This window comes from Strix aluco, chromosome 1 (assembly GCF_031877795.1).
Source record: "Strix aluco isolate bStrAlu1 chromosome 1, bStrAlu1.hap1, whole genome shotgun sequence".
NCBI lineage: Eukaryota > Metazoa > Chordata > Aves > Strigiformes > Strigidae > Strix > Strix aluco.
In genome coordinates this window covers 34662834-34672750 of record NC_133931.1, presented here as the reverse complement: position 1 = coordinate 34672750, position 9917 = coordinate 34662834, and positions in this window count along the sequence as shown.

Below are 9917 nucleotides of genomic sequence, written 5' to 3'. Positions count from 1 at the left end.
ATGTGCAAGAGAAACTGCAGGATATTACCTACCTCATGCACAACATCAAGTCATTTATGTTGTTTCAAGAGTTCAGCACACGGCTGCTGCTATCATCAATGATGCCTGTGTGCAGACAGGAAAATTAGAGAGAATGAGGAACCACACTAGACAAGATGCAGTGGCTGTTAACTCACATGCCTAAAGTCTTAACTAGATAGAAAGCTACATCACTTTAAATGTACTGGTATAATAGCACAGCCTAACTCTGCCTTCCTGTGTTTCTAAACACAGTCATAATGGTATGTAATCATAGAATGTTTTGGGTTGGAAGGGACCTTAAAGATCATCTAGTTCCAACCCCCCTGCCATGGGCAGGGACACCTTCCACTAGATCAGGTTGCTCAAAGCCCCGTCCAACCTGGCCTTGAACACTTCCAGGGAGGGGGCAGCCACAGCTTCTCTGGGCAACCTGTTCCAGTGCCTCACCACCCTCACAGTAAAGAATTTCTTTCTGGTGTGCACCAGGTATAAATAAAGCACCTGGTATAATGGTGCTTTGCAGCAGTATGTTTATTCTTGTACAGGAAGGCCAAGAAATATATTGCTACAAAGCAACGTACATCAGTACATGATATCCATACTGTCTTTTACATTATACATTTGCCAGTATATATGTGCTATCCTCCTGACTGAAACTCAGCCAGGTGAAACTTTCAAGGAGCGATCAGACCTAAAAGTAGATACGAGGATTTCCAAATAAAAGACATCAGGCAACTTTAAAACTTCATACAGATTTGTTAGAAAAATTCCAAATTTCTAAAGCAATTGGCAGTGTCCTTTAAAATATATTGTGCTGTTTCATGAAAATATCTGTATGAATTACTAAACCCCAAATCTATTTATTCATATCTTTCCTGCCAAAACCTGAACACCTTATGGGTGCTTACTAGGACATTTATAAAGAGGACCTACACTTTAAGCTAGAATATTATGCAGGTAGTTTTCTTGAAAAACACATTACAAAAAGGAAATCGAATGTCTGCCACAACTACTGTGTCATTGAAATAGTCTCGAGTTTTGGCTTTATATTACAGGGCAGAATGTACTCCACTTTAAATATATGTGTTTAGTCTGCTTGCACTGCTAGATTTAGACCTCTGAAATTTATGAACTTTGAAAAGCAATACTGAGTAGAGCAAGCGGAACAACAGAGGATATGTATGTGTCTTTAAGTCACTAATTCAGTCCTTCTGAGGCTGTTTTGAGACAGTCTGTCACCAGAATATGAAGTATCATATTGGTGATATAAAAAGAAAGATCAGAGTTTGAATACTTCGTGGTAGTTATTCTTTTATTCTAGTAAGATAGCTGTGGCAGGGGGAACGGGCTCTACAGCATATGAAACGTAGCAGGTCTGTCCGTCTGGCCATAATCTGATCCCTCAAAGAATGTCAGCAACTGATCCGTGGCTCTTTAGACATTTCTGGTTAGTGACACTTCTGTATCTATCTGACAGAACAATAACTAGACAAGTATTTTCTCTTAAAATGTGTCCATGATTTAAAAGAACATTTGTAATATTCTACTAACTTTTATCCTAACAGTTACAATATGAATGATTTTCCTTTTGGTTTCAAAGGGGCTTGGACTTATACAGTGCTCAATCGGTCGAACACTTCGGCTGAGTAAAATCCAGTCCTGTTTTGGGAATGAAACACAACCTCTTTGCGTCATCTGTGTACACATTGAAGGAATTCAGTGAGACAGAACTACTAGGTGGGTCACTAGCCCTCAGACAGCACAGTTTTTGACAAAGATGCACGGGACAAATACATTTTTGTTCTGCATAAGGAATCTTCTCTAGAGATAAAGTCAGCACAGTTAAAACAGTGCATCTAGCCATTTTCAGTCTTTTTTTTTTTTTTTTTTTTTAAATACAAGACAGGAAGCAGAACATAAGCAAAAGTTCAGGTTAAGCCGTGGAACCTACAACAGTAGGTCTAACAATAAATGACTATGCACTTTGGAACTTGCAACTTGTATGTTGTATGGTACACTTTCCAAACAGGACTAGACATTGTAAATTAATTTATAATTCTGTAATTCAACTGAAATTATTATAACGGGTATATATGTTATCGTATCTGTAACTTTTTAAGTTGCTACAAATACCTTGATTTTGCGGACTGTTTTGTTTTCTGTGGATATAGAAAACTTTGCTTTTAACAAACAGGTGTGCAGGTTTTTTCACAACCCATAATGGTGCTAGGGATTAACTATCGTAATCACACTGTAATTGACAGCCGCATAAAATGAGCTGGGTATAAGCTATTTCATATGAGCAGCTCCTGGTAAAACCAGCCACAAGCACTCAAGCATTAGCTGAATATTTTTCACTGAAGAGAGGATTACAGCTCATCAGATATTTGATTACCACATGAAATTTGCCCTTCCATTTTATTTAATAAGTAGTTTACTGAAGGCCTTTCTGTATTACGTATTTGAATAGCACCACTTTCTATCATCTTTTTTCCCTTGGGCCAGGTAATGACAGTGCCAGTAGAGCTCTACTTTGCCAGTGTCAGTGCTGCCTGAGTGATTACCTGACACCAAGAGCTGCTAGAAGAAAAAGTACTGAAATGTGTGGAAGACTTCAGATGTCTTTGACAGTATATCTGCTCTGATCCACACAGAAAAATTCTTGATGTGTTCAAGGCTATGCTGAGGCAAACTACCCCCGGTTGCTATTCTGATGGCTTTGAAGATTTGTACTAATTCCTTCCAAGCAGAGTGGTGTGCCTTTAAAGACAGAAATTAGCTCAGAGTTCTGTTCTAAATATAAAATTGTAAAAGTATACACAAACTAAAATAAGGCTAAAAATATTTTTGGTCAAAATACTGTGAGAGGCATAACAGTAAAAATGAAGTAATTGATATAATTAATTATTGAGTGCAGCTGTTTATAATCTGCTTGTGATTGCCTCATTTAAACATCTAAGATGATGGGTAGCAATTGATACCTTTTGGTGCTAACCTCTATGTTCTGGTGCTGAAGTTATACATTATTTTTTTGTGGAAGATGAGGTTTACTTCCAATATTACCATATACACTCCAGTGTTTGTGAGACCTTTTTCAACTAAGCATATAATTTACCACTAGGCCAGATTTGCTTTCAAAGTTCCTTTTTATGGTTGTTACAGGCTCTAATGAGAGTTTTATGTGCATCAGAGAGAAAAATGTATTCCCGTTCAAAACCAAAACAAACAGCACCTTCCTCTCATCACAACAATGAAATATCTGTGGAACAAATGATGGGGAGAGTAAGACCTCTGACAGTCATGACTTCAGACTGATGCTAAGCAGGTTTTAGTGATCCCAAATCCTCTCTCTGGGGTAATAAATGACTTCAGAAAATCTGCGCTTGACCTTGCACACTCATCCTTGGGAAGCTGTGTGTTCCCCTTCTCTGAGATTGGTTTGTTCCCCTCTGAATTTGAGATGAGTTGGATCAGGCCTCAGTGAAAACCATGGGACATTTGACATAACATTTGCAGGAGTGAGAAAGTTGGATTCCATGAGAGCTTTACGGACAGCAAAATTAGACTTCATGTGCCATCTCCTATCAACACTGGGAAATAATCATGGGGCTCTGAAAGAGGAAACCTCCAAGAGAAAAATTGCTTTATACCATAGCTGGGATCTAACAGGAAGAAATATACCTGTATCTATATCCATACCTATGTCTATAGACAGATGGATAGATAGGTAGGTATAAGTATCTGTTTATATATTGAGGATCAGGTTGCAAGCATGGATGCCCTCTTGTGGTTGAGAAGGCCAATATGTTGATTTGATTTCATAGGAATCCAAAAGTTTTTACAATTTTAAAAACAAAAGCATACAAATTTAGTTTTTGTCCTTTAAAATTTTTGGCCATTATTTTAAAGACATCATGGTCTGTTTGTTTTCTTTGAGAAATGAGGTCCATTGCATAATTCCTCAATTTCTAGTTTTAAGAGATTTGTAAGTACAGAACTCCATCACAGTTGTGTTGGCTGTTGATGACCTATCATACAAAGTTTTATAAGTATGAGGTGAAACAGAGGTAGTCAGATGTCAGAGTAATTTTTAGAGCTGTTAGTTCTTAAAAAGCAGGGGTGGGAAACCCCATTACTCAGATACTAAATTCTAATGCTCCCTGATAAAATAGAGTTTTAAAGGCCCAAATTACTGTTGAAATTTGCCCATTATTGCTAAGTTTTCAAGACAAAATTGTTGCTTTCCTCTTCTAGAGTGAAATGATCTCATAGAATCCAAGCACACAGCATTTTTATGGTGCTTTTTAAAACTGCAAAATAGAAATTTCATATGCTCTGGTTGTCAGATCATAATTGGTCTGATGGTCTCAAAGTACACAACCTTCCTGTTTAGATTCATAAGGAGAACATTAAACTTCTGTCAGTAGTAACCTGAAATAAACACAGCCTTCTCAAACTACTTTATTTCAAGAGAAAATAAATTGAAAATCAAGAAAAAAATAGCAATGACCCATCTGGTTAATTGAAGAAAAGAAAAAAAATCATTACTATTGTTAATTTCAAGACTTTCTTGCTGCTTAATCTTCATTTACTGAGTTTCCTTCAGGATATAGTTACTTCTTTTACAGAAGAATTTTTTGCTCATATTACAAGGCAATGCATTTTTAAATTCACACAAGTCAGTGGAACAGACATAAACTTTTGATAGCTATCCCCTACTCTGCTGAGCTCCCCTGAGTGTGAAGTGTGCAAAAACGAGACTGAAATGGTTGCAATTCAATATTATCTCCTTGCCTTCTGCCAGAAGACAAAATTCAGAGTGGAAAAAGTTTTTGGCACCTTATCATTTCGCAATCAGGTTGTAAATTCTTTAAAAATCCCTCATACTGACAATCCATATAAATTATGCTTGGGGTTTTGTGGCCAGCAGGAGAAGAAAGAGAATATCCCTCAGGTTATATGTTTAGCTCACAACAGCAATTGTTATTCAAATCACTGGGTTCTTCATGCTGCAAACTCACTACAGCTTCAATAGATTGTCATATAGGTCAGGAAGTATCTTAGATGCAATATTTAAGGTAATAAACTTGTTCCTTAAGAGTGAATGGTAATATTGGAATCTAACAGCTCCGAGGAGTTAAACATCTTTGTTTCATGTGGGGTGCTCTTACATAATTGAAACGGTGCTTAAAGGCAGGGTTCATTTAAGAAGCAAACCATGTACAGTTGCTTTTATCCATATGCAATAGTGAAAGATTTTCCTGAGGATTGAAGATGTTGAGGATTGGAAAATGATGACATTTCTATGCTTTCTATCTGAACCCAAGCCAAAAAAATGTTCAGTGTTTATACAGTGAAATGCCCTTCCCCCTTCTCATTATATATTTTCATAATTTCTTGTTTAGAGTTTTTTTATAATTGTGTGGGTGGGGTTGTATCTGTTTTTTTCAGAGAAGAAAGCTTGTTGTGTAAAACATGTTTTGCAGTGAACTTATCAATATAACATTTCTTTCATATTGTCATATGATGCTATATACATGTTATACCTGAGATATAAATTTGTATCCCTGTTTCAACTTCTAATGCTATGAAACTATAAAGAAATGTACATCATTTTGATCTATTTTGTAACATCTATGCATTTAAATAAATAAGTAAAATTATCAGTATTTACACTTGATGTTCTTTTGAGGCATCTTTTGTTGTTTCTTTTGTTGATTTTTTCCCTGAAGAAGACAAGTTTTCAGGGAGATAGTAAAGGACATATCTAAACTGAATATAAATTCAGTTTGAATATATTCATATAAGTGCATATGCTTTACACCTGGGCTTCATTATGTACTGGAAATCTGTCTTTATTTATCCACCTATATGGATAGGAGCCTATCTTTTGGTATTGAGAGCCTGAACTCTTTATCAGAATTAGTCGTCAGGAGGTGTTTTCTTATGTGCCTCTGGCCAAGAAGGAAAATCTGAACTGTGACCAAAGTAGATATCCTCAGAAAATCAGGGAGGTACCATTGTCAATTTGGCTAAGTTTTCTTCCATGGAAGGAACTGTGTTGCAGTCAGATGAAGAGTAATTCTTCAATATGCAGAATGCGTAATAATTCTTCCCAAGGTGGTACCAAAGCTGTAAAAGCTACATTTGAAAACAAAAAGCCAGAAACATATATTTAAAAGAAAAAAGGAAGCTATATCGTGAGGACGAGGCAGAACAGAGAGGGGAAGAGAAGACATTTTAAAAATACTAGGAGTTGGCATCGCAAAAGATATTCAAACTCAGTGTGAAAATCCTTGGTTCTCTTTGGTTCATCCTTCACAAGCTGGACACAACAAAACCCACTTTTATTATAATTCAGCATGACAAAGTTATTTTAGACATCATTAAGTTAGAGATTCAGCTTGGAGGACACAATCTCACAGAAAATGGGAAATAATAGAAGGAAGAGCAGATTCAGAATGCCACAATGCATTTTCTCTAGTATTCTCTTTAATGACATTGTATGCTTTTCATCACACCTGTTTGTGATGTAGCAGTTCACTGAAATTTGGGATTAACGTGTGATTATGAAGAAATACAGCCCAAGCTGTTGGCACTCTCTGAGAAATTGTAATAGGATTATGTCAAATGTCAGCAGCTGGCCAACAATATTCAGTGTTGTTGCTCCTCTCTCCCTTATCTGAGCCCAGTCCTCTTTGGACTACAACAAAAAGAACAGTGGTTTTGCCTAATTTCTTACTTCTGGATAGACTTGATTTGGTTTCTTTTTATCTTTTCCTATCCTGCTTGTGTCCCATCTTTCTCCTGACCTATGAATTGGTCTGCAGTTTTTGGAAAGACAATGCTAAGGCACATCATTCCACTATTTTCTTTTTCATTTTCTCTCTGTTACCCTTTTATCTGGATCTGAGACTGAAACAGAACTGACCACTGAAGATTCCCACTGGTTCCCTGTCTCAGTCTCCCATGGTTTCCATCAGGCCTTCACAACTTGATTTTTCATCTACAGAAATCAGGACATGGAGGACCTGATGTGTATGTAACTCTCACCCCGATATAGAGAGTGGATGTAGTTGGGGTGTGTGATCTCAGGTGTGGGAACTTAAAATCAGTTGCAGAGTCCACAGTTCAGACATAGCATAAGGTGCTCTACATTGTGACTTCACCAGGAGGAATTGGCATCACTGTTGTCAGGAGGCAGCAAGTCCACATGTTATAGTAGTAACATGGTTTAGAGTGCCTTTATGTTATTGTGTAGTGGTTATTGTCAGCCTGAGAACCTTTCATGTGAAGTAGGGATTCGGTTTTCCTAATTTTTTTGAGAAAATGACTACCATGACATGAGGGTATATGTCCACAGGGTGACAACGCACAGATAGTCACTGTGGCATCCCAGCCATTTACAACGTAGGAGAGAGGCAGACCGCTTCCTTCTCATGAAATCACACGGTGCCTGAGAGCCCAATTATACCAAATTTTTGGATTGGTCTTAATCTCTAATTCTCCAAATCCCCAGTGACTTTGGAATCAGAGGCATTCATTTGATATTCTTTGACTTTTTTTTCCTTTTTCTTTCTGTTTTCTTTCATGTTAGTAACACAATAACCTGAAAATTACTTGATCATCCAAGCAAATTTTTTCTGTGTCTTTAACATAGTCCCTTATGTTTGACTGGGGGACCATTGTAGTAGGTGCATTCCTTACACATATGACAGGCCTTTACAGCAACATCATGAAAATATGTAATGGAACATAAAGAGTTCTCCTTAACAAATAATAGTGATTGAGAATATATTTTCTTAAGTTGGCAGTGCTTAGAGCTTTTTTAACTTTCTGTGGGATTTCATCCTGAGCTCTAGCTCCGTCATTTTGAATCCCCTTTCCATCTGAGGCAAGACAGGTTTATTTGATTTTGTCTGTGAAATCTAGCACTGGACTTGCTCCACTGCATTTTTTGTCAAAAAAGTTTGAAAGTATGTCTGTGAGCCCAAAACTCTCTGAGGTCTTGCTCAATTTGCAGTCCATACATTTGCAGCTACAGCCTTAGAGTGCTGTTTTGCAGTCTTCTGTAGACATTGGCAACAGTGAGGTCACGGTAGTTTCAACCACCAAGGACCTTGCATAATGATGGGAGATTTTTCCACCTAGATCATGTCCAAACTCACTTTTATTAGCAGACATGGGAGATGAGTCTACGCTTGACCATACTATTGTACTAGAATGCAGAACAGAGCACAGAGAGGGATGTGCTAATATCCATGTAGGAGGTGAATAAATAATTTGCATTATTTAAGTACCATTTTGTCTTCTCTAAACTTTTAATATCCCTGTGTCTGTTTAGGCACTGTAGGACCCTTGGCTTGCTGCTTTAAGTTGGATTTAGTTTTGGCACCATTTTTTCTGCATCATTCTTCAAAGAGTCTTTGTATTTCTTACTTTTTTGCTGGATCAGATGTGTTGATAAATTTTTCATACTTACTGTGATCTACCTGAAGATCTTGCCATATAAACTCCCCATGTTTGCTATTTTCATTACACAGAATTGGTGTTTTTACTTTTTTAGCTTTTCTCAAAATCTCCAGTTCTTTCCATAGCTACATGAACTTCTAGTCATTCTCTTCCTCACTCCTTCCCAGTAGAAAGTGTACTTTCTGTTTAGTATGCAGTATACCACCAGCATTTTCCAGTGAAAAACATATGTGCCAAACATAACTGAGATGGCAGTCTGCAAAAAAACAGTGTCTCCCTATGGGTGTGTTGAATGTGCACAGACATGTGGTCTTTTTTCCTATGGGCAATGCCAGAATCCTGCTGATATATCAGACATGGAAAATATTTGGCATTAGCCATCTCGTGAAGGATTTTTCCTCTTGCAGGTAGTGGAAAATATTCCTCTTCTACATATCTGTTTGATTGTTTTGGGTATGTCCATAAGCAAAAATAAGCACACTGGTTTTTAGTGAGTGTATCTATTTTACCCATTCTTCTAACCCCAGTGTAGTCACATGGAGCTGTATAACATAATGCCTAGGAACAGTATATCTTAGTGAGCTGAGGGCAAGGGATGCTCCAAGAGTGGCTCAAAACCAGAAGATGTCTTTGGCAGTCCCAGAATACTTTTATTTCCTTGCTGAACAAGGCCACGTGGACCCTGCAGCTGGACCTCATGATGATGACATTTACATCTTCAGAGTCTCTTTCATTTCCTTCCATAGCCATATCATGAAACCTTCACACCAAAGTAGACTTGATGGTTGCATGACAAAGCTCCAGCAAAAGGTCTGAATGTAATACCTTTCAAATTGTATCGCCACTCAAGAGCCTTAGGTTGGAAACATCTGTTTCATTGCTGGGACCCTATCTAGTACCTTTGGAAACTTGGTTTATGGTGAAGGCACTTGTCATGGGTACCAAGATTGTGACATAGCCTGGCTGGATGATAAACAGCAGTGGAAGATGCACTCCTTGAAAACAGTGTCAAATTCCTCACTTGTTTTTCTTCTCTTCTTTCTAAAGCATGAACTTTCTTCATTACACCAATCGAGTGACATGCTTTTAATAAAAAAATAGACACTCCTTACCCAGGTTCTGTTAAAGTTTCTATAATTTCCATTATTTTTTCACCCAGGCATGTAGTTAATCTACTCTTTTGTGGGAATAAACCTGAATTGGATCCACTAATCTTCTCTTACTCGTAGTTTTTCTGACAAAGTTGTGAGAAATGTTTCAGGAAAAATCAAAGCTAACTTTTTTTACTATTTTTCCTTTTATTTGTATCCATTTATATCTTTCCATGTCAAAAAAAAGTTTTAACTACAGTCTGCAATCTTTGATATATACATAGATTTTCACCTTTGCTGTCTCTTTTCAGATATTTCTTCCTCCATACAAGG